Source organism: Camellia sinensis, chromosome 8 (assembly GCF_055761805.1).
Source record: "Camellia sinensis isolate YWXY chromosome 8, ASM5576180v1, whole genome shotgun sequence".
Lineage (NCBI taxonomy): Eukaryota > Viridiplantae > Streptophyta > Magnoliopsida > Ericales > Theaceae > Camellia > Camellia sinensis.
In genome coordinates, this window is record NC_138968.1 from 61,364,383 (window position 1) to 61,390,224 (window position 25,842).

The window sequence follows — 25,842 nt, forward strand, 5'->3', positions numbered from 1 at the left end:
CCTACTTCTCCAAACTTCTGGCTTTGCTGCAGCAGAGCACAACAGAGGCAGAGCAATGTATTTGCAAGGAAATGTAGGTACTGCCACACTCCTCATCATTTCTCAAGCTCAAAAGAGTGTAGCGCTCCGCTTTCAAGCCATCAACTAAGCATCTCAATGCATGATGGCCCAAAAACCAAGCTTGTACAAGCTTAGTGAATGTGCACATAAGACTCAAAGTGCCTCCACCCTATCATGCATGATCAAAGGTGTTGGCGACCAAGAAATGTGACACGTTTCATCACTTCAAGTGTGAAACGTCCCACATTTCTTGTGTTTGGATTAACGTTCAATCCAAACACATGCAATGCAACTCAAATGCTTATCTTTTTCATGTTTTACTTGTCCATTTTCTTGTTTACTCATTTCAGCTTACCAATTAGTCCATTAACCGGTTAAGTCCAATTGTGAAAAGTCCTCTAATTTGAAAGATGGCCTAAGCTTCGAGTGCCTTGAGCATGAAGGAGGTATCATGCTGTTGATTAGTAAAAACCCTCAAGGGAGGATTAAAACCATTAGGCATGAATGCCTCAAGTTCATGCTCAAGCCAACAAGGGGCTTAAGACCACTTTCAAGGTGAATGAAAGATCGAAAACGATGGAGTGCAATGACACATATTTCAGCACTCAAATAATCATGGTAAATGACTTAAAAACAATGCAAACAATTCATGTAATGCATGGTTAAAGGCTTAACTCATTAAGCTAATGAAAGGGGCTGTGCCACAACCTTACAACACAAGCTTCAAAGGGCCAAACCAACTCAAAACAGAGTTAAAGCATGCCAAAACAAAGGCTAAATCATGCTGAGATTGAAGTTTACAAAGCAAGAAAATCATGCATACAAATTGGCTAACAAGCAAGGCATAAGGCACAACTCTCAAAAGTATTTAAAGAGTGATGTATGTGAGAGTGTGACAACGGAATATGCTCTGAAATCACATGCCAAATGATGCCATATCATGCAAATAACTCAAATAAAGCATGCTAAAAGCCTTAAAGCACAAAACTGGTAAAGGCCATTTGCACTATAGCTATACAAAGCAAAGCACATGTGACCAAGACCACTTGGAACAGAGTTAAAGCATGCCAAAACAACGCCAAAAACATGCTGGAGGGGAGCCAACACATGCTAGAACGATAGGCTAAATCACCAAGCACACTAGGCTAGTGAACAAGATTGCACTACAATTGTAAGAAGCAAACAAGAGATGTTCCAACCAGCCAAAAAATGAGTTATAACATGTTAAAATATGGCCAAAAACATACTTGAACTAAGCTAACATAAGCCATAAAAAGATGCTACATTGTAGTGCTAACAAGGCATGGCATAGAGAGACAAGGAGATGAGGCCATCCCCTCCCATTTTGGACCTCAAAACAAACTTTCTACCACTGAAATTCCCCTGGAATTCAGTTGTCAAAAGGCCAAAACAAGATTGTTTGAAGGGCTTTAAAAGATGGCACAGAGTTTAGCAAATAAGCAACAAAGGAGGGTGGACCACCCCTAGCTCCAAAAGGGCCTCAAACAACCATTTTTAACACTTCAAAATAGAGGTTTTTGTAGTTGACAACTAGGCCAAAACAGCATGCAAAGGGGGCCCAAACTAGTGTACAAGAACAAGCTTTAAAGGAGTAAATGCTTACCCTTGAAGCACAATAGCTAAACACCTACAACTCTGAGCTAAAACCATCTTTTTGAGTCCAAACAAGCCCTTCAAGAACCTCAGCTCCAAGGTGGTGGTGTTTGGCTAAGGGGTTGTGTGCAAAAATTCAAAGAAAACTCACTTTCAAGCAATATAGAGAGAGTTCTAGAGAGAGAAAATTTGCTTCTAAATTTTCAGAACCCTCAAATAGGGGGAGGGACCTCCCCTTATATAGTACAAGCAAGCAAAATGCTTGCTTCATCCCTCCATACATGTGTATGGAGGATGAGCCTCAGTGTTAAACAACTGGCTCAAAAGATCTAAAAATATTTGAAAAATGAGAAAATTGGCCGTCAGCCACTTCAGGTGGCCGACCGGCCACTCCAAGTGGCTGGCAAGAAGGAAAAGTGGCTGGCAAGTGTCAAAAGTGGCCGGCAAGGCCTTTTCCCCTCCCAGGCAAGAGGCATCAAGATTTGGCCCAAAAACAAGGCCAAAACACAGAGAGTTTAGAGGCTCAAAGACAAGGCGCTCAGCCAAGACCTTCTGGCGCTCAAAACAAGCGCAGACATGCGCAATCATCAAGTGCACAAACGATGACGTCAAAGTCTTGAGGTCGGTCAAAAATGGAGTGTCTACACTTATCTATGCCCCTAAATTTATTGCTTTGAATTTTCTTTTCAAGTTTCTATGATGTAAAAGAAACTTTGATTTAATCAAATAGTTGGAGAACGTACTTGTGTTGAAATCAATGAAATTAAAGTTGTGGACACTGAAAACTTTCCTTTTTGGTTTAAAAAATGGTCTGTGTTGTAAAAGGTCCAAATTTGAGAAAAATCAATTCATTAATACCTTTCAAAACAATTTTCAGAAACGATCACTACCTGACATATATGGAATCAATTCTCAAGATGTACAACCCCGAATCTAAAATATCAAAACTTCCTATAACTGCATTTACCATCACTGCTCTATTTGGCCCTTCTACCCAATGGAGGTAACACAACCAAGCTCATAGGTAACAAAAAAAGATGGATCAGTCAATCAAATGAATAGGACAGTTGAATTGGAGATCGTTTGTGGCCGAACTTCGAGATTAAGTTGCCTACTTATCCCAAGGATGAGAATCAAACCTTACGTAGTTCAGTTCAGGTTCACTTGAGTATTAACACTCTCCTTTTGCGCTCTAACTTTTACCAAGGCCGCCCTTTCGGGTTTTCGGCCGTGCGAGCCCTATTTTTCTTTATTTCAAAATTTTCATGCTCTAGCTTTTGCCTAGGTCGCCCTTTCGAGTTTTCAGCCTAGTGAGCCTCTCAGAGAAAGTATTTCTTCAACTTGTCCACATTGATCGGCTATGAGAACTCCAGCCCATCTAGATCCATAAGAATAATAGCCCTTCCCGACCAGATAGATTTGATAATGTAGGGACCAGTCCCATTGGGTCTGAACTTGCCCCTAGGGTCGTGGATTGGAGCTCGGTTGTCTTTAAGCACCATGTCCCCTTCCTTGAGGTTTCTGGATTTGACCTTCTTATTGAAGGCCCTGACAATTCTACGCTGATATCCTTGGACATGATACAATGCCTTCAACCTCCTTTCGTCAAATAACATCAATTCTTCAAATCTACGCTATTGTCAATCCGCCTCTACTATCTGACACTCAGCCATAATTCGCAACAGCGGTACTTCAATCTTAATTGGCAGAACAGCTTCCATCCCATACGCTAAAGAATAGGGGGTCGCCCCGATAGATGTTCTAATTGATATTTTATAACCCCATAGTGCAAACGGCAGTTTATCTGGCTAGTTTTTGTAGGTCTCTGCCATCTTTCGCAGAATGGTCTTGATATTCTTATTGGCAGCTTCAACGGCTCCGTTGTTCTATGATCTATATGTTGATGACTTATGAAAATCACGTTGTAGTTCTCTAACAAATCCACCACCTCTTTCTTGAAGTGCGAGACTTTATCTGAGATGATCTCGTTTGGCACCCCGTACCTAGAGATAATGTTGTTCTTGATAAACTTAGCCACATATGACGCCTTTAACACAGAGTAAGACAAAGCTTCCACCCACTTTGTAAAGTAGTCAATCGCCACCAAGATGAACTCATGTCCGTTCGAGCCCTTTTGCGTGACCGCACTGATAACGTCAATCCTCTAAACTAAGAAAGGCCATGGTGAAGTCATGTTGTAAAGCTTTGACGGCGAGATATTCATGCAATTAGCATGGATTTGATTTGTGGCATCACCGAACAAAGTTGATACAATCCTCCTCCATGGTTGACCAGTAATAGCCTTGTCTAAGGATCTTCTGGGCCAACATCACACCATTCATGTGTGCTCCACATTCCCCTCCGTTGATGGCCTCCATGAGACATTTCAACTCTTCTTCCTCTACGCAAAGTTTGTGCATTCCCAAATGCCCCCTCGTATACAACTTGTTCCCGTAGATAATGAGGCTAGCCGTCGTATTCCCCGTTTATCTTTGGTATTTGCCCCATTGTGGGTATATGTCCTTTTCCAAGAATTTCCAAATGTCATAATACTAGGGGTTCTTGTCTTAGGCTTCGTCTATTGTGGCTATTGAAAGTGTTGCATAAGTGAGTGCGTATTTCTATTCGATGATGATCGAACACATCTTGACTCCAAGTGGGATGTCTACCATAGAAGATAGAGTTGCCAATGCATCAGCGAACTGGTTGTTTTCTCTCAGTAGATATGTAAATGTCAGCTTTTCAAACCTCAGAATTAGAACATCCAAGGCCTGATGATAAACCTTCATCTTCTCTTCTTTGACTTTCCAATCTCCGTTTACCTAAGAAACAACCAGGTTCGAGTCTCCGATGACGTCCAATCTTCTTGCCCCTAGTTCTAGGGCAACTTCCAATCCTGCGATGTACCCCTCATATTCTGATTCATTGTTAGACACTCTAAACCAAAGTTTAAAGGCTAAAGGTATGTAGAAATCATCGGGTGCTATAAGCAACATGCCTATCCCATAACCATGTTGATTTAGCAGCTCCGTGAAAGTATGTTGTCCAAGTTTCCTCTTTTATCTGCAGAATGTCTTCATCTGGGAATAGGTACTCCGCTGTCTTGTCTCCTTCCACTGGGTGGTCCACCAAAAATTCCGCTACCGCTCTCCCATTGACAGATTTGCCCTTGATGTACTTGAGGTCGAACTCGGAGAGAAGAAGCAACCAACGGGCTAGCCTACCCGTAAGCGCTGGTTTCTCAAAGAGATATTTCATGGGATCTAATCTCGAAACCAAAATTACGGAGTGAGCTAACAAGTACTGCCTCAACTTCCTAGTAGCCTATACCAAAGCTAGGCAGGCTTTCTCAAGGGGAGTATAGCAGGTCTGGTAGTCCAGCATCTTTTTGCTCAAATAGTAGATGGCCTTCTCTACCTTAGCTTTTGATTCTTGAGCTAATATGCACCCCATGGTCGAATCTGTTATCAACAGGTACAAGATCAGTGGCTTCCCCGGCTCTGCCAGTGACAATATAGGTGGATTCTGTAAGTACTGCTTGACTTGTTCGAATGTGAACTGACATCGATCATCCCGTTGACATTTCTTCCCTTTATTCAAGAGACCAAATAGTGGTTCACAAGTCAAGGTTAATTTTGAGATAAACCATCTTTTCAATTGTACTTTACCCAAAAAGCCGTGCACCTCCTTTTCAGTCCTTGGTGGTGGCATTTCTAAGATGGCCTTGATTTTGGAAGGATCTACTTCAATTCCCCTCTGTATGATCAGAAATCCCAACATTTTCCCTGCAGTCATCCCAAAGGTGCACTTTTGTGGGTTCAACCTTAGTCTAAACTCTCTAATTCGTTGAAAGAATTTCTCTAGCGTGGTGTAGTGTCCTTCTCGCTCCTTAGACTTGACAATCTTGTCGTCCCCGTGCACCTCAACTTCTTTATCGATCATGTCATGCAAGATCGTGGTCGCAGCCCTCTGATATGTAGCCCCAGCATTTTTCAACCCAAAAGGCATAACTCTATAGTAGTAGAAACCCTACGGCATAGTGAAAACAGTTTTCTCTCTGTCCTTTGGTGCCATCAAAATCTGATTATACCTAAAGAACCCATCTATGAATGATAACAAGGCATGACCCGCAGTAAACTTCACCAACTTGTCGATGTGTGGTAGTGGGAAGTCCTCTTTTGGACTAGCTCTGTTTAGATCCCGAAAGTCGAGACAAATTCTAATTCGGCCATCCTTCTTCAGAACTAAAACGATATTAGCCAGCCAAGTTGGGTACTCAGATACCATAAAAAAAACCCGCATCAATCTGCTTGATGACCTCCTATTTAATCTTCAAAGCCTAATCTAGATAGACTCTGCGGAGTTTCTGTTTAACTGGTCAGGCCTCAGGGTCAAGAGGGATCCAGTGCTATACAATCTCAGGATCAATTCTAGGCATGTCTTCATAGAACCACGTGAAAATATCTTTGGAATCTTGTAATAAAGCGATTAAACGCTCGCGTTCCTCCGAAGACAACGTAGACCCTATCTAGACCAAACGAGGATCCTCCTTAGTACCCACATTAATTATAATGATTTCATCTGTGCAGGGCTTAACACGCCCTTCCTCCTCTTGGTCTACCAAATTTTTCAAAGCCCGAGGAATTTCTTCCTCTTCATTTAAGTCAAAATTTTGAAAATCAAGATCAATGCAACAAACCAAAGGCACAGAGAAGTAAGTGAAATCTACTGCATTCCCATTCAAAAAGTCAGGATCCTCGATTACAGTTGACTCGAAATAAAAACCGAAGGAAGACCTAGACAGAACCTTGGTAGCCGGGTTACCACCCCCAGAAGTTCCGAACTCAAACTCCTCAAAAGAACTCGAATATGATCCTGACCTAACAGACTCTGTGGAATCAGATTCAGACTCATTATCCAGTTTAGAACTGCTAATGGTGCCCTGCTCAAATTGCTAGACTAAGCGTGGAGCCTCGGCTACATCCACGATGAGACTGGAGTAATCTGCTGCTAGTTATCCCTAATCATTGAGATAGTAACACTATCTCCCATGTTAACGGGCTAAACGCTGGCATTAGATTTTATCAGCAAGTCAGCCAACGCCACCCCTAACAGCTCTTCTTCATTGACATCCAGGCTTACATTCATGTCCTGCTCTGTACTGATGCTCGGGTCGATCTGTTTATCCTTAACTTCTAATAACTGGTGCCTGAAGAAGATCTCAAATCCTGGGTACCTTGTCTTTGTTTCTTAGTCAACCCATGGCTCCGGAAATCCACAGAAGGGGAAATCTTCCCCTTGGCAAACAAAGCGTCCGTTTAGGATTCCCTGTATTGGCTTGTAGACCAATTCATACTGTTTCCTGACCTCGTTTTCATCATGTAGATAGACTGAGCGCTCACATAATTTTGGTCATCTTCCGCTACGATAGACTGTATTATTCAGGTCTTTGCCCAAGAGAAGCCAGAGAGGAACACGTCCTCTTCTCCATGTATTATCTCTAGTAGGGGCGTGGTAATGCCCTGGGGAGAGTGGATAGAATAATTGCCATAAACAGTAGCAATCCCCCCCCTGAATGGAAATTTCACAAGCTGGTGAACCATTAACGAAACTACCCTCATCTGGTGTAATCAAGGCCTTCTCAAGAGCAGGTTAAAAGTTGTCGGAACATCCATAACATGGAATTCCACCTAATGTTCAGATAGGCCAATCAGTATTTGGCTCTTGAAGGTCCCCATAACATCTTGGCCGGTGTTGTCATAGGCTCGAACAACTTGAGTTGTGGGTGTGAAGTCAGCTGGCTTCAAGCCTATGGCATAAGCAGTCCTTATCGGACACACATTAATTGTCGAATCGGTGCCTACCAGTACCACAGGAATCCACTTATTCCGACTTTCCAGAGTCACGTACAGGGGTTTGTTATGGTTAGCACACTCAAGTGGTAACTCTTTGTTAGTAAAGGACAATACTGGAGTAACGTCCCCGAACGTGACTAATGACACCAGTTGATCCGTGGTAGTGTCGATAGGCAGCTTAGTCCTATTCAATGCTTCCAGCAGCGCCTGCCTATGCTCTCGAGAAGCCATCAACAGCCCCTGAATCGTTATGTCGACTTGAATCTTCTTGAGTTGCTTCAAGACCAAGTATTCTTCTATATCTTTCTCCTTTAATTTCTCAGCCACTTTTCTGAAGGGTTCTGCTTGATCCAAGGCTGGAGGTTTGAAATACCGACCACATCGGGTCATGTGGTTAATCTCATCTGCATACCATGCGTCATCCAGGGTACTAACTTTCCATCCCTCATCAGTACATGCATGGCTCAAATCATTGTCTTCCCACCATTCTCCAACAGTCATTACTAGACCTGAGCCGGATCATATTAACATCACACCCTCCGTCATCATACCACTCATCTTCTGTGACAGATTCAGGCTCTGCACTTCAGTACTACCTGAGCTTCATTGGCATCCTTTCCCTATCATTGTATTCTCATTCGGGCTTTACCGAGTTTTGGATACTGTCCATTGTTGACTCAGCCTCTTCTTTTCTCTTCCCTTTTCCCTGTTCCCAGGCTATCTTCCTCTGGATTTTCTCTATTCTCTCCCGTTGGAACTGCTCCAATGCTTGTTCCTTTTCAATTAAAGGCGTGGCCTTAACTTTGCTATTCTCACCAAGTTCTACCATTTTCAGATTACTCTTCATCCGTTCCTCCTTATCGGATCCCTAGTCACTACTCAACTATCCGTTGCTGGATTCAGATTAGCTTGGATCTCACCACCTAATCTGAACGCTGCCCACATCCTCCTCTTCAAAGAAGTAGAGGTTTTCCAGGTCTTCCTCTAGGTTTGCCAGGTCTTCCTCTAGTTCTGTTAGATCATCAAGGCCTTGTTCAGGCCCGTTATTCAGATTTTTCCTTAGCTCATTTTCCCCCATGGCGTTGATGCTGAGGGAGTCGGGCAGTACTATTATAGGCTTCGGCTGGTCAATAACCGCAATGTACCAACTTAGGCCATACTCTTCTACAAGTGAGGCCCCTTTCCCTATAACTTGGGTGTCAGACAACCCCTTCTCCGATGCATTCTTCCTCCCATCCGCCTTTGCCACCACAGGCCCTGATCAGGTTTTGGGTGATATATCCATCATGCACATATCCGTACTTTCTAGAATAACCACCTCATGCTTAGGTAAATGAGATGGAGTGATATATACACTGGGGTTAAAGGTAGGCGGTGGTGTATGGATAAGGTTGATGTTTCTAGGCGGGAGGACTTGATTATGGACGGGAAGTGGGTTGGTGGTTACATTTGGTTTGGAGGGTGGGGCTATGAATTTATTGTCAATGAGATCCTAGATCTCATGGTGTAGGCGGTAGCAACGATCAGTGGGATGTCCGTGCTATTGGTGAAAAATGCAATATTGGATGGGGTCGTATCTAGGTGGGAGTGGGTCAGGGAGAGGTCGAGGGTAGAGGGGCTTAAGGTGCCCTTTTTCCATTAGCGGTTTAAGAGCACGAGTTGGGCTCGTGTAAAGGGGGTAAAGGTTCTTTGGTTTCAGTTCGGGCCGGTGGGTTGTGAAGTTGTAGCGGCGAAGGGATCTACCATTTTGCCTACTATGGCAACGACGCTAACATCTGCAGACCGAGGAATAGTGCTACTGCTAGCATTGGTACTCATGGTGAATGGCTTTTTTGCAGGTTTGCTAGTTCTCTAGATGATGCCTTTCTTAAACGCACTTTCGATTTGGACCCCTAACTCGTGAAGAAAATCAAATGTAGACAGTGGTGCAACTATCATTCTTTGTAGCATATTGGGCTCAAGATTCTGAACGACCAGTCGGACGTGCTCCCTTTCCGAGGGCCTATTTGTCATCATGGCTGCTTTTGCCCTCTATCTAGCAACAAAGTCGATGAAGGGTTCCTTGGGGTTCTGAGTAGTGGCTTCCAACTCGCTGATGGTTACTTCTATCTGAGTGTTGTAGGAGTAGTGGTTAACAAACTCCTCAGACAGCTCTTCTCAATTCCATTTAGTAAAGTCCTCTAGCTTGGCATACTAGATAGCTGCCACGTTCGACAAAGTTCTGCTAAACAAGGACAGTTTTTAAGCCCGAGATAGGCCCATTGGCTTTAGAACATTCGAAAACATGAGAACATGTACAATAGTATCCCCACTACCATCGAATCTATCGATGTGAGGCATTTTGAATTTTTCCGACAATCTGATCGAGGCCTCAATATAACCATCTTCAATATCCGGAATCAAATTGAAGCCTTGGGACTTTTTGAGCATTTTCTCTAACCTGGCAGTTTTGATCATAGTTAGATCACTGTCATTGAAGTCAAAGGAAAGGAGTCCCCCATGGGACTGTGCTAGAGGCCTGTAAGCTGGAGCCTGTGCAAACATCTCCTGAGGATCCAAGACTTGAGGGTCTTCAACTAGTGGAGGTGGATCGAGATTCAGTTGGACAACCAGGACTGGAGGTACAGTGGATGCGGATGCCCCAGACGGGTGACACATGTCAGTAATAGTTTCATCCCGAGTAGTTATCCTTTGATTCAAAGTATCCATAGTTCTTTGGAAAGCTACCATCATAGCAATAACCTCTTCTGCACTCTGTGCCATTACGAGTCTGGGAGAATTAGATATTGGTGAGCTGAGTGGGTGAGAACAGACGGGTGACTGTTGAGTGTTAACTATCTATTTCTTCTTCTCCGAACAACTGGTGGGAGCGAGACTAACAATGGCTAACTGCCAACAAGATCTCGGGTTTTGCAAAGTCTGCTAGAGCGAATCCACAAAACTTAGGGGATATTAGGTCTCTCTAAAGCTATGATTGCAAACTACGTGGCAAAAGAAATAGAAAAGGACAATAATAAGCAAAAATTGAATAACACTTCGGCCCAATTGCGATAGATATAAGCACAGCTGAAGAATAGTTTTTCCCACTGAACTCTACCCCCAAAACTGATATCAACTTGTACCACTGATACGATGCATTCCTGTACAGTTTCACTGTAAAGCTCATACCAAGTAATAAGAACCAAAACACCCCTATGAGAGGGTAGGGTTACCCTACCTTAGATTTTGTCATGATCTAGGCTGCACCACTTCAAGCAGGCAGTTTCACAAAAATCCTGTAAAGGTGAGCATCCTGTCCTAAGTTGGAACAGTCACTATGGCTTGACTATATGCAACTAGGCTGAATGGTCAAAAGGATACCTCAGCAAAATTACCTAATATACCTCTCAGACCTAATATCGAGAAGTGAAAGGAGGATCAAGTGGTACGGCAGTAATCCAGATCCAAGGATTGTGTTTCTAACATTGTAGAGCCAACAACTGGCCAGCCTTTTGGCAAGTTTTTTAGGCAAGCCTCCAGCAAGCCTTCCAGGAATAGCAAATTGAAAACACGGGGACTTAGAGTAACAATGTAAATGCAATGCAAAGAACATATTTATGTAAATAAAATGTCACATCATGAACTTTAAGTCAAGTTCTCTAAATCTCCAGCAGAGTTGCTAGTAGCTTGCTTTTCGTGCTCCTCGTGGATACAATTAGCCCTACAATTCTTGTGGTTTTGAATCTGATTTCACAAGCGCAATATGAAATAGATAAACACGAATGAGTCCAAATCTGAAAAATCTTTTGGAAAATTGATTTTGAATAAAAAAATGCCAAAAATAGACTACATTGCCAGATTTCAGAGTCGCTGTAGACACCCCATTTTTGACCGTCCTTAAGACTTGGACGTCATCGTTTGAACACTCGATGATTACCCTTGTTTGTGTTCGTCTTGAGTTCTCGGAGGTTTCGGCTACGCGCCTTACCTCAAGACCTCTCGACTTGTTTGTTTTGTGTTTGGTTTTGCATCAAACACTTGGGGTGTGTTTGGTAACGTTTACGTTTTCAATTTATATTTACAAAAATTTTATAAACTGATTTTTGTTTATTTTTAGAAAAACATAAACTACAAACGCGTTTGGTAATTGACAAAATATTTAAAAAAATTTAAAAATATAAAAAAGAGTGAGAAATGGCAAGTGGTGGCAAGTTGCGGCAGAAGACGGTGGTGGAAAGTGGTGACGGTGGGTGGTGGGTGGTGGTGGTGGTGGTGGTGGGTGGGTGGGTGGTGGTGGTGGTGGTGGCGGGTGGTGGTGGCAAGTGGGTGGCGGGTGGTGGTGGTGGTGGTGGTGGAGGGTGGGTGATGGGTGGTGATGGTGGGTGGGTGGTGGGTGGTGGTGGTGGTGGTGGTGGGTGGGTGGGTGGTGGTGGTGGTGGTGGCGGGTGGTGGTGGCAAGTGGGTGGCGGGTGGTGGTGGTGGTGGTGGTGGAGGGTGGGTGATGGGTGGTGATGGTGGGTGGGTGGGTGGGTGACGGTGGCGGGTGGTGGGTGGTAGCGAGTGGGTGGTGGGTGGTAGCGAGTGGGTGGTGGTGGTGGTGGCGATGGCGGATGGTGGGTGGTGTTGGTAGGTGTGTGGCGGATGACGGGTGATGGTGGGTAGGTGGTGGTGGCGGGTGGTGGTGGTGGATGGGTGGGTGACGGTGGCAGGTGGCGGGTGGTAGTGAGTGGGTGGTGGTGGTGGCGGGTGGCGGTAGTAGGTGGGTGGCGGATGGCGGATGGTAGGTGGTTGTGGGTGGTGGCGGATGGGTGGTGGGTGGTGATGGTGGATGGGTGGGTGGGTGACGATGGCAGGTGGTGGGTGGTAGCGAGTGAGTGGTGGTAGTAGTGGTGGTGGTGGTGGCGGGTGGTGGCGGGTGGTGGTGGCAAGTGGGTGGCAGATGGCGGGTGGTGGTGGTGGTGGGTGGTAGTGGCGGTGGTGGTGGGTGGTAGTGGCGGGTGGGTGGCAGGTGGCTGATGGTGGTAGGTGGCTGGTGGTGGATGGTTGGTGGTGAGTAGTGGTGGCAAGTAGGTGGCGGATGGTGGTGGCGGGCGGTGGATGGTAGTGTCGGGTGGATGGCAGGTGGGTGGTGGTGGTGGTGGTGGTGGTGGCGAGTGGTGGGTGGTGGTGGCGAGTGGGTGGTAGCTGGTGGTGGCAGGTGGACGGTGAGTGGTGGTGGCAGGTGATGGCGGTGGGGGGTGGGTATTGGGTGGTAGTGGCGGAAGACGGTGATGGAAAATGGTGGCGGGTAGTGGCTAGTGTTGGGTGGTAAAAAAAAAAAAACTCAAAACTCAAAACGGAAACACATTTTTTGTGTTTTTATTTTTTGACTAAATTTATAAACTGAGACCACTGATTTATAAATCAAAAATTTTACCAAACAAGTTTTTATTTGAGTTTTTTAAATTTTTGTAAATATAAACAGAAAACTGAAAACGTAAGTGTTACCAAACGACACCTTGTTGTTTTGCTTCTGAGGGTGGGAAATAGCTTGTAGGCCATCCCCACACCTCACCGGCCATGACTTGAGGCCACCGGCCTTGTTTCCTTGCCACCGACCATTGGTGATGGCCGGTCGGCACTATTGATGGTCGGTCGGCATTGTGTTTGGTCGGCCGGCCACTGATTTTGTTCAATCGGCCACTTTTTCTGGCCGAGACCTTTTCTTGAGGGGGTTTGAACCTTTTGAACCCTTGGTTTTAGCTTCTTGAGAAAGCTTGAACCTTTTGAACCCTTGGTTCTAGCTTCTTGGGGAAGTTTGAACCTTTTGAACCCTTGGTTTTAGCTTCTTGAGGAAGCTTGAACCTTTTGAATCTTTGTTCTAGCTTCTCCAAGAAGCTTGAACCCCTTGTCTAGCTTCTCCAAGAAGCTTGGCCCTTTTGTCTAGCTTCTCCAAGAAGCTTGGCCTTCTTGGCCCTTTTGCTCCAAGCTTCTAAGAGAAGCTTGGACCCTTCTTCCTCTATAAAAGAAGATCTCCTCTTCCATTGCAAGGGTTCCAATAATTGGTCTAAGGCATACAAGAATTGTATCTCTCTATATCTCTACATCCAAGCTCCATAAGTGTTGGTTCTTAACCCCTTTACACACCACCTCACAACCACACGCTTCCTCTATCACTCTAAGGTTCTTGGAGCTGGTTTTCAGAGGTTGAAGGCCTACATTTTTGGTCCATAAGCTGCTGGAGCTTCTTGGTTGCAAGGGTAACACTCCTTACCCTCTTTATTCCGCATTTTTGCACACACTTTTAGCCTGTCTTGCATGCTTTTTTGGACTTTGTCATAAAATGAAAAAAGTCTTTTTTTTTAGTGCTTTAAATAGTTGTTTAAGGTCACTTTGTTGTTTGGGGTTGTTTGACCCCTCTTAGGCCTTTTTTGGCCGCCATTTTGTGCTATTTTGGTGAGCTCCGGGACCACCTTGTTTGGGCCTCCTCACTCAGGATTTCAGTGGTGGGGATGGTGTCTTAAGGTCCTAAGAAGGAGAGGGTCATCCCTTCTCCTTGTTGTCTTCAAAAAATGCCATTTTAGTCTCATGTGTGAGCACCATTTTTAAGTTCATGTTGGCCATGTCTTAAGTGTTATTTGTGCTTATTTTGCCATGATATAGCACTGTTTTTACTTGGTATAGACACACCATGCATGCCTTGCATACTTGTCTTGTAATGCCATGAATTTACCTTAACATGCTTTAGGCTTTGACCCTTGTTCTAGCATGATTTTGGCCAAGCTTTGTGAAGCTTTTATGCATGTTTTAGTATGATTTAGCTTTGTTTTCAGTTTCGTTGGTCATGCTCAACATGTTTTGTATAGTCTCTTTGCATTCTAGCTTGTAGGCCTTGAGTGTGTAAAGACATGAGCATGTTTTGCTTGATTTGTTTAGTTGGTTTGGTACCTTTTCTAACAAAATTTCAGAGCTTAGTATGCATGCCATGTGTCCATGTTCATCTCTTTTAAGTGTGCTTAAGAGTCCCTCCTTTATGCTTAAGTGTTGGTCCATTTGCATGCATGATTGTATGTGTACTTGGCCCCTATTTCCTTAGCATTTGGTCACTGTTTTGGGCCTAGTTGAGAGCTGCCCAAATTAGTTTAAGACCATTCTAGTATGTTGTTGCATGCTTGCCCTATGTGTTGTTGCATATTTGGCCTCGTTCCATGCTTGTTACATTGCATTTTGCATGTTTGATGCATTGCACCTTTGCATGCTTAGGTTGTAATGCATTTGGCATGAATTGTACTTAACATGTTGTCCATGTTGCATCTTGCATGCTTGCATGGTTAAGATTACACTTTGCATGTTTGCCAACTTGCATACTTGCCCTCATGTTCATGTTGAATACTTAGCCTCCATGCCTAGGTTGCATTGCATAGAGCATGCATGCTTTGCCTCTTGAATTGAGTATGATAGAGGTTGGGCTTTATGTGTTTATTTGGTTTGCATGTCATTTGAAATCAAAATGCACAACTTGGCCTCTTGGGCCATCATGCATGGAAATGCGCGATTGGTGGTCCGAGGGTCGAGCACCATACTCCCTTGAGTCTTAAACATGATATGGAGTGTGGTCGTGCAAACATTTGCTTTGAAATGCATTGCCATGCCTTGTCTGTCCTCTGTTGCTGGCAAAACAGGTTTCTGCAGGAAGACATGGCCGGTCGGCCATTTACAGTGCCGATCGACCAAACATTTATGGCCGATATCAATATCCATGGTCAATGGATGGCCGGTGGCCTTTACTCTTGGCCGATGACCTTCCACAGTGCTCAGAAGGTGGTTCAGAAACATCCCAGAGACTTATGCAGTTTTCAGAGGTGCAAAACAGTGTAAACAGAGGCAATAGTGGCATGGCATTGGGTTTCCGAGCGAAGCCAATCCGAGTATGCATTCATCCCTCTTTTCGGGGCTGTTTTACTGCTTTATTAGCTTAATTAAGTTGATTAATTGGTTAAGGGTTTGTAATATTTAATTAGCTAGAGTAGTTAATTATTTATTCGGAATGTATTATTTATTCGGACCCTCCGAGCGAGGGCAATTGTGTAATAAGTGTGTGTGAGTGTGTGTATGTTTTCCAACCCCCACTTCTTTCTTCCCTTTTATTTACTAGCTTTCGATGGTTAGTATTAGGACATATTTAAATTAGCACACCATATGTTATGCATGCATACATTCATACATTTGTCTTGCATGCACCGGGCTCGGCGCATCATGCTAACTGCATTGTATTTCAATTCCAAATTGAATACGTGTTATCTGTTGCATTTCACATGCCATGTTTAGGATAGCCGAGCCTGTCTAGATTGTATCTTTGCATGTGTTGCATTAGCCATTTTAAACATGAACTAGGATCATGCATATGATTACTAACTAGTTTCTGTTTTGGCTTGGAGTACTCGGTAAGCATTTATGTTTTAGCATCCTTGCATGAGTGTGAGTGTTGCCATGATAACATGCTTACCATGAGGCTATATTCTTACGTGTTATAAACTGCCTGAATGCCTGTGGGTGAAGGTTGGGTTACTTAAATTGGAACAATGCATTGAATGCAAGTTTTAAGCCCACTTGAGGGTGGCAAAATTCATGTCTTAAGCCTACTTGCAGGTAGCACCATCAAACCATTTTCAAATAAACAAACATGACATGTTTCGTTCCAATTTAGGCGACTTAGTCTATACTTGTTTGATATGCGCATCACGTAGTAAATCTAGGCTAATAACCGGAATAAGAACGTATAATGTTTTCAAAACTAGATATCACGGTTAGTAGATGCCGATCTTCGGATCAGGCGAGAGGGGTTGCTCATAGCTGACCTTCTCCAATCGTACACAAGTTCCCGAGCCGAGGCAACTTTGGTGATGACGGACACGTGGCCTTAGGCAAACGAGTCAGGATTTCCTAAACTCCCCCAAAATAAAATATTTAGGTGGCGACTCTGTATCTGGCAAAGCAGTCCATGTTTGGCACTTCTTTACAAAAATCTGTTTTCCAAAACGATTTGTCGAATTTGGACTCTTTGGTGATTTATCAATCTCACATTGCACATTGTGAGATCAGATTAAGAACCGACACAAATCGAGTCCGAACTGTAGCATGGGGCCCGAGGGTGCGTCTACAGTCGCCACCTAAATATTTTTGAAAAATTTAGGACACCCATGACTCGTGTGCCAAAGGCCACTTGTCCGTCATCACCAAAGTGTCTCGGCTCGAGAACTTAGGTATGAAAGGGGAAGGTCATGAATTGAGCACCCCACTCACCCGATCAAAGATTGGCCTATACTAGTCATAATGTGAATCTTATATACAATATATGCTCTTGTTCCAATTATTAAGCTAACATTACTATGTGAGGCACATAAGTATAGACTATTTCACAAAATTTGGAATGCTTTGATTTCATGTTTGTTTTAAAAAAGAGTTTTGAATACATATCACTTGAAAAAGCGAGCTCGTATGTGCATTTAATCAAATCATCCCAACTTTAGCAAATAACCTTCATCCACAAGCATTCAAACAGGTATATCAACTAAGCACTTAGCCTCGTGGTAATTGTGTGTGTCAATTTCCGACCACACTGAAAAACTAGTACTTAGCTGGAGAGCACCGGCAGAATAGATTAAGCCCGAACGACCTGCAACAAAAAGAAGAGATTTCAGCGGTGGTTCGTCCACCCGGGGGCACTCTGATGGTCAAGTCAGTTATCTCTCAAAGATAGCAAAAGTGCTTAATTCACTTATTCAGAATACAAAAAGTGTACCTTAGACCCATGGGGGTGCCTCTTTTTTATAGCCAACACAATCCTAGTCCCAATAGAAGCCTAACTTCAATGGACTTAGGATTACTGCTAATCTTGGACTCCCAGTAGGACTAGGATAAACTTTCTAAGAGTCTTATCTTTACCCAAACTGAAGTCCTCTCCCATTCTAGGACTCTCGTCCCCTATCCGCTTATCCCGGATTCCGATATCTTCGGAGACAACCTCGACATAGCCGAGATCATTTCGGCGTCATGACGAGGACACATGGCACCTTGGCTGGCACTTCGGTGACACCTCAGCCACGTGTTGTCATTCAAAAATTATGTCCCCACAACTGCCCCCTAGGTTCTATTACCTCGGCATCCTGAGGTGATGGAACCTATATCATTCCTTCCATTTAGCACGTCGGCTAATCTCGCTTTATCATTCATTGCCGAAGTCATAACTTTATCGTTTTAATATGATCAAGACCTACAGTCTGCTTTCATCAATGTTCTGGAACCAACAACCAAGTTTGTTTAAGCTGAGATCGTCCCTTTAGCCGAGGTTTCTGCTTCATTATATTGAGAACTCCAAGAGTTTCAACACGTGTATTAGCTGTCATGCATTGCAATTTAACCGTTTTTGCTACGCATCCCTCCCCCACTGGATCGTGTCCGATACGCGCCATTAAGTCGCCTTGCGCTTGCGTGCGCCGTCTGACAAACACATTGTTTGAGGCATATCAATTGCATTTTGCCACCTCTTCGCGTTTTTGACAAAACTTCTTCCCTCTCTCCTCATCTTCTCACCTCTTCATCATTACTTTTGCAAAAAAACACTCTCTCTCTCTTACTTTCTCAAATCCGCCATTGTCTCAAGCTCGCAAGCTCTGTGATCGCTTCCAGTCTTCCCCTCCGACGAAGCTTTCACCGCTCTGTCATTTTGCTGTTGTCGTCTGACTTCGGCGAACTCAACGCCGGCTTCATTTTTCTTCGATGAGTTACTTATTCCTCCTTTATCAGTCTGTGTTTCTCTTCAAAAACCTTTCATTACTCGTCGTCATTGCTATTTTGTTCAAGTTCTTGATTGTGAATCACGTAACTAAGCATGTTTCTTTTATGATTTCGCTTTTGCCCAGTTCGTTTCTTGAACACACACTGTTCACCCATTTGTTCACTTTTGCCACTATTCTTGGTAGTTTATCGTTGTTCTTGACTCTGAATCATTGCCCTTGTTTCTATTTTCTGTGTTTTCTCCATATCCTTGCCTTCAATCTTTGTTTGCCTAGACTTAGGTTTGGGATTCGTCGTAGAACTTACTGTCTTTAGGAAAAACTAAAACACACTTCATTTAGATCCTCAGAATTTCTCGCCCCATCCTTCTTCTAGGTTTTGCCAAGGTCACTCCAACCTTTCATAAAACACACATTTTTTAAAATCCCACCTTCCCCCCAAGCCGATATCATGGGTATGTGGAGGCATAGGGTAGATACCCCAACTAAATTAGAGTATTTTAGGCAGGAGTTTTCCATTCCGGCCGACGTCCATTTGAGGTTGGCTGGGGAGGACGACTCCATTATGCCCAATGTTGACTCCATGCCCTTTCCAGTCGTCGCCTTTATTGAATGTGGACTTAGGCTTCCATTAAACATCCTTTTCCGAGAAGTCCTCCACTATTAAAAATTAAACCCGATGCAACTTGCCATCAGCTCTTACCGAGTTATAAATGATATAATTGCCTTAGCACGCTGAGAAAAAGCTAGGGTAACCTTAGTTGATATTCAATACTGCTATACCATGTGCGGCCTTAAGTTAGAAAAAGGCTATGTCTATTACCTCAAACCGAGGTCCACTGAATACAAACTTGTTGCCGACCTCCCAGACTCCAACAAGGGAGTCGGGGACGATTACTTCATTGTCTCGAGCAACTAGGAGTTTGCTCCAGATGAAGACCTTCATCTCTACCCTCTTAGCCGAACAGTATTCATAGAGAGTAATGGTGAGAGCCAAGTATTGCATTTACTTGTTTTTCAAGTTTTTAGTACTTTGTTCCTTCTATATATTCTGACGTCCGCTTTTCTTGCAGTTCTTCCACAACCACCCAAGGGCTTTCGTAAGTCCTTCTGTCCCATTAAGGACCTCAAAGAGCTGTTGGACCTGCCAGTTCATAGGCGGAGAGCTCCCTTGCTTTTGAACTTTATCCCGACCTACAAGTCGGTGCTTCCAGACGTTCCAAAGAGGAAGAAAAGCAATTCTCCCCCTTCCGCCACAACTCCTCCAACAGCCTCATCATCTCGGCCAGATCAAGATCGACCTCTGATCCAGCAGAGCAACCGTCAACCTCGGCTCCATATCTGATCCCACCATCTCAACGCCAACACCGCCGTAGGACTGCAATTGCCGCCGAAATGGGTCGCAAGAAAGTTGTCGCTGAAGATCTTCTAGCCGACATCCCTGACTCAGTTAACACTCAACCAGCACAAACCCAGACTCAACCAAAGCAAAAGCCAAAAAGACTCAAGAAGGCTCAGCCTAAGGCAACGGTGACTCAGATTGATACTGAGGACACCCTGCCAATTTCAAAATTGGCTGAGAGTGAGAAGACCCCTTCTGCTACCGAGAAGAGGCCCGCCGAGGCCCAACCATCCAAATCTACTAGATCAAAGAGGCCGAGGTCGTCCTCTGCGACCACCTCGGGGCCATTAAAACATGATTCCCCCTAGGCCCCGCCAATCACAATCGACGACAAGCTAGTTAAGGTTGGTGATAGCGCCAACGACATTGAGGTCAGCGTTGCCCTCTCCACCGCCTTGCTTCTGCCCAAAGATCTTAATCGTAACGCTAAGATGAGCGAATACGAAAATTTTACTCTGATGCTGCAACATTCCGTTCAAGTAAGTTCTTTACACTTGGTATTTTTCTTTCTTTTTCTTTCTATACTTAGAGAATTTTCTAATAACTTCTACTCTGTCCATTTTCCTTCAGGCGATCCAGCACGCCCACTCTTTCTTAATGCAATCTTTTGAAATGAGGAAAGAGTTGGCCGACAAGATCAGGGAGGTCTCTAGTTTGCAGAAGACCCTCAAAAAGACCGAGGGAAAGATGAAGACCTTGTCAGATCAGGCCGAGGCAGCCATCAAGGCTAAAGATGAGGCCGAAGAGAAAGTTGATGCTGTCGAGGCCATTGCCAAGGTCCTTACTACGGAAAAGAAAGAGGCCGAAGAAAAGATGGTCGAGACCCAAAAGGAACTTCAAGATGCCTTGGCCACAAAAGAGGCCGAAATCAAGGCCGCTGATGAGAGGGCGTATGCTGAGGAGGCGGCCAACGTCAAGGAGGACTACAAAAAGCAAGTGAAGCAAGCATGCAACAAGGGTTTCACCCTTGGTTGGATGGCTGTCCTCAAAAAGCTTGATGTCCCCGAGGACTCCCCCCTCAAGAATGCCGACGTCCTCCCCCTTCCATTCTCCCCTACTCCAAGCCAATTTGAAGACGATTATGAGTCTGAGAATGAAGCTTTGGTGAAGAAGAAGAAGGATGCTGCTGGGGCCAAGTCCCTTACTGTGAGAACCCGAATTTACAAATCAAGTAAATATTTAAATAATAATAATATTACAATCTCGAATATTTTGGTGGTAAATCCTAAAGTACAAATTAAATATTTGGAAGGTCTTTTAATTATTTTTTAAACCTAAAATAAATTTATGGTGAAAGCCTTTAATTTAGAGGCAAGATTTATTATCTAAAAAAAATAAAATAAAATAAAGTAAATAGAGAGGAGGGTGTGACTTGAACTCTAGACCACAAACTTAATAAATAAGGCTTTACCATTTGAGTTGCCTATAACTTATATATGTATTTTGTATATTTATCTATTTATTTGACCTATGTGTGCCAACCACTAGTATAAATAAAATAAGCGCAAACCCTAATTTTTATGATATTGTTTTCCCACAACTTTTCTGAGCAGCCGTGAGAGGTAAAGGGAGGGGGGAGGGAGAGAGACGTCTAGGTCATTGGGTGAAAATTATTGAGTTTTGTGGTGGCCATTGGCAAGGTAAATCCCTTATTATTTTTATTCCTTCACTATCTTTTTCTTCTTCTTGTGAGTTGCTATGTAGTTGATGGATCAAATCGGTTGTGTTGGGTATGGCTATGAAATATTTGGCTGATTGGGATAGTGTTTTATGTATAAAGAATGATATAATTCTTAGTCCAAAAATTCTGCACAGAATCACAAATTTTAAAAATCAAGAAACCATATCAAACGGATGAATTTTAATCTAAAATTTTACAGTAGATTAATTACATATTGAATTGCATATCTGAATTTTTTCATAATTTTTGGGAGTCAAAATCCATATAAACTGATGCATTCAAATCTGTCCAGAAAACTGGTTTTTAACAGTAAATTCGGGAGTGTTGTTCTCTTTGGGTATAAATCCAAAAATTATCAAATCAGCGTCATTAGAACCGGTTACGAGTCTAGTTTCTTGAATTTTTTACCTTGCGTTGATTGCTCGTGTATACTAAGAGAACCATCAATTTCTTTATAGTGCTGCAGAAAACAACCTGTTTAGATATAATTAATTGTAGATAATTGTTTTGATAAGCAAATCAAGTGAAACCAATTGGGTTTGAAACTTAGGATATATTAGTTGATATCTGGAGGTTTTTGGAATTTTTCGAATTGCGTGGAGTGGGTTTTTTAATTTTCAAAGTTAGCGAATAGATTGAGAAAACTTGTTTAAAACTCTGTTTTATCTTAAAGTTATTTTTAGTTAAGTTTCGATCGGAACCCATGTCTTGGGTGATTTTAGACCTTGAAGAACATGAACTTAGGTAATATTTAAGAGTAATGGTGAGTTGGGTTGAGCCGTGTTAGTGCGTTTTAGTTTGGGGGTACTTAGTTTATTATTCCTTTTAGTATGTTTGAATTAGTAGTGACGTATAGTTTTAATACGTTATTTAGGGCACTAGTTGGACTTTCATACTCTATTTGAGGATTATATTATTTCGTTTTTAGGTGAGTAGTTTCATGCTACATATTTTTATAAATGTTCTCCTACCCTAAACTGTTGGAAAATAAAATTATTGTTTCATGACTAAACTATTTTGATAAATTATTATATTATCAATGGAATCAAATTATTTTTGAAACATGTGTAACCTTGGCATACTGTAAACTATTTGTTTTGGTCTCATGTTTATAATGATGAACTATCATGTTTTGCGAAACTGATGTGTGTTGATTATTGGGACCATATGTGTATTTAGTCCAGGGAAATTATTCCACTGTGTGTGGTGACTCTAGCCACTAGGGAACAAATCCGGGTTGGGCCGTGATGACTCTAGTGCTCAACGATTGTAAGGAAAAGACCTTAAAAAAAAGTTAGGTGACCTTCAATCGGATCGTCTTTGAGAAAAGGCCCAGGTGCCACCCTGAGGATGACTCTTAGTTCGATATTGGATCCAATGGGGCTTATAGCCTTGAGAACTGTGTGGCATATTATTTGTTTTTCTTGGTACCTAGAAAATTATTGGTGTTCATGTTATAATCTGTTTTAAGTGAAAAATGTCATTTATCATGTTCTCGAGAGACATGAGTATTTTAATTGTTGAACTGTGGAACCTTCTTTTTGAAACAGATTCTTTTTACCAAATTGTATGCCAATCTAGTTTCTGTGATACATATCTTATTTTGGAATTGAACCCTGTTTTCAAAACTATATTTACTATCCATGTTGCTACTCACTAAGCTATCAGCTGACTTAGTTGTTACCATTTCCAGGTGTTAGAAGAACTTAGAGTGGACTCATGGCGTAGCGGAGACTAAATTGCATGGACCTCTAGGACATTTATTTATTTTATTTAGACTGTTATCTCAAGTTTGTGCATACTTCTTTTTATTTTTGTTGAGGTTCATTTAGGATTATTTTGATATGTGGGCTGTTTATATCCCACAAGTTTGGATGGTATTGATTACGGTTGGTTTTGCTGTTTATACTTGTGGCATGTCACTGGATTGAGTTTGGTTATTTATTACTGGACTTTTGTATAGTTGCTCAATGTGATTATGGATTAGTAGTTAGGCTTACGTGTGCCTTGGGCTGAGTCCCTGTGGGCCACGGCTAGTCATACCTGGATTTGGGTTGTGACACTTACTCTGAATGAGCAAGTCGTGGACTTGTCTCAGGATGAGAAGGGTGAGGTCTCTAAAGATGCCTCCTCTCAGAAGACAAACTCCGAGGTGCCGATCGCCGAGAAGAGCCTGGATCAAACTCTTCAGAAGATTGATGCTGAACTCGCAGCTGAGAAGGCTGCTAAGAAGTCTTTCCAACTGTCTTCTGGGGGTGAGACCCAACCAGCCGCCAACGCCGAGTAGTTTTATTTTGATGTTTTCTTTTTTATTTCTTGAACCTTGTACTCTGTTTATGTTAAACTTTTAGCTGGCTGACGTGCCTTCTTTTGCCTGTAAATACAACCTCCTTTCTTTTGAATGCTTGTATGTGTTTCTTCCTTTAATACCTCTATATTTTGAATAATTTGCATGTCTTCTACATACACCTTAACTGTGCAATCTTCTCGGGGTGACATACCTCAGTTTATACAAACCAACGCTTTTATCTCGGCAAGTACGCAAGTACTTCTTTCGTTACAACCTTGGCTTAACTTGTAAATTTTTCTAAAAAATTTCAACAAGTGTTTTAAACCAATCTTCCTTTGAGACAACTTCGGTTTAACTTCAACTTGTAAATTTTTCTCAAATTTCAACAAGTATTAAACATGACCTCGGTTTAATTTCAACTTGTAAATTTTTCTCAAATTTTAACAAGTGTTAAGCATGACCTCGGTTTAATGTCAACTTGTAAATTTTTCTCAAATTTTAACAAGTGTTAAACCAATCTTCCAAGCATCAATTTCCAGCCCTAGCCCTCTGCCCCCTAATGTGAACCTAAGTTCCACTTGGGTTCTCATTTAAGACTGGGGCTTTGACCTTATTGCAGAGGTCAAATTCAGATAAAGACTGGCCGAGGTAACTAACCTCGACCATTTTGTTAATCTGACTGATACGTACTTAGTTCCAATCTAAGTTTGATTCTGCCAATATGACCAGCCCAGGTTATCCCAACTTAGTACAACTCTATTATATGCAAGTAAAAGTTCTACTCTGCCATATAATAAGTCTAAGTTATTCGTCATGTTTCGCTTAGAAACATCGTCAACTTAGTTCAAGCATATTATATGCAAGTAAAAGTTCTACTCTGCCATATAATAAGTCTAAGTTATTCGTCATGTTTCGCTTAGAAACATTGTCAAGTATCCGATCAATCACATTACACAAGTTTAAAGATCAAGCTAAAACTTTATTACTTCTGATAATAACAAGATAAAAAGAAATCTCAGAAAATGAGAAAATCTAGTGGTAGAAAAACTTTAAATTGCAAGTATTCCAGGGTCTTGGCAATTCTTTGCCTTCACAGTCCTCAAGCCGATATGCCCCATTGCCCAAGACCGAGATGATTTTATAGGGTCCCTCCCAATTCGGGCCAAGCTTGCCCTCTCTAGGATCCTTCTTGTTACCGACGACCTTTCTCAGGACGAGGTCACCAACTTGGAACTCTCGTGGGTTCACCTTCTTATTATAAGCCCTAGCAAGCTGCTGGTGGTATGCCCCTAGCTGAATTGCTGCTTTCTCCCTTCTCTCTTCTAGCAGATCCAGATCTCGGGCTATAAGTACATCATTAGTTCCATTCTCTACTCCCTGGGTTCTGATCCCTAGGATGTCGACCTCCAGAGGAATGACTGCTTCTATGCCATACGCCATGGCAAATGGGGATTCCCAATTGATCTTCTCGGCGTAGTCCGATATGCTCAGAGTACACTTGGCAGTTCATCCACCCACTTTTCCTTTGCTGCTTGTAGCCTCTTCTTAATCCCATCCAAGATGACTTTGTTGGATGCTTCTGCTTGTCCATTGCTTTGAGGAAAACCTAGGGTGGAAAAATAATTCTTGATTTTGAACTTTACACAGAAACTCTTGATTAGTTTACTGTCAAACTGTGTGCCATTGTCAGCTATTATTGCTCTTGGGATTCCAAACCTGGTGATGATGTTCGTCCATATGAAGTCCTTCACATCAACGTCCCGAATCTTGGCAAGGGGTTCAGCCTCTACCCACTTGGTGAAGTAATCTGTTGCTATCAGCAGGTACTTCCTTTGTCCAGTTGCTTGGGGCAGTTTTCCAACAAGATCCATGCCCCATTGGGCAAATGGCCAAGGGCTGGACACTGGGTTCAAGTCTGATGTTGGTTGGTGTATCAAGGGTGCACACCTTTGGCACTTCTCACACTTCTTGACATAGGTTTCAGCATCTTTCTGCATGTAGGGCCACCAATACTCCTGTGTAATGGCCCTATAAGCAAGTGACCTACCCCCAGCGTGGCTTCCACATACTCCTTCATGTATTTCGTACAAAAAGTCTTCAACCTATGCAGGATGCACACACCTCAGAAGGGGTCCAGTAAAGGATCTTCTGTAGAGATGGCCTTTTGCTGTCAAATTGAATCTTGC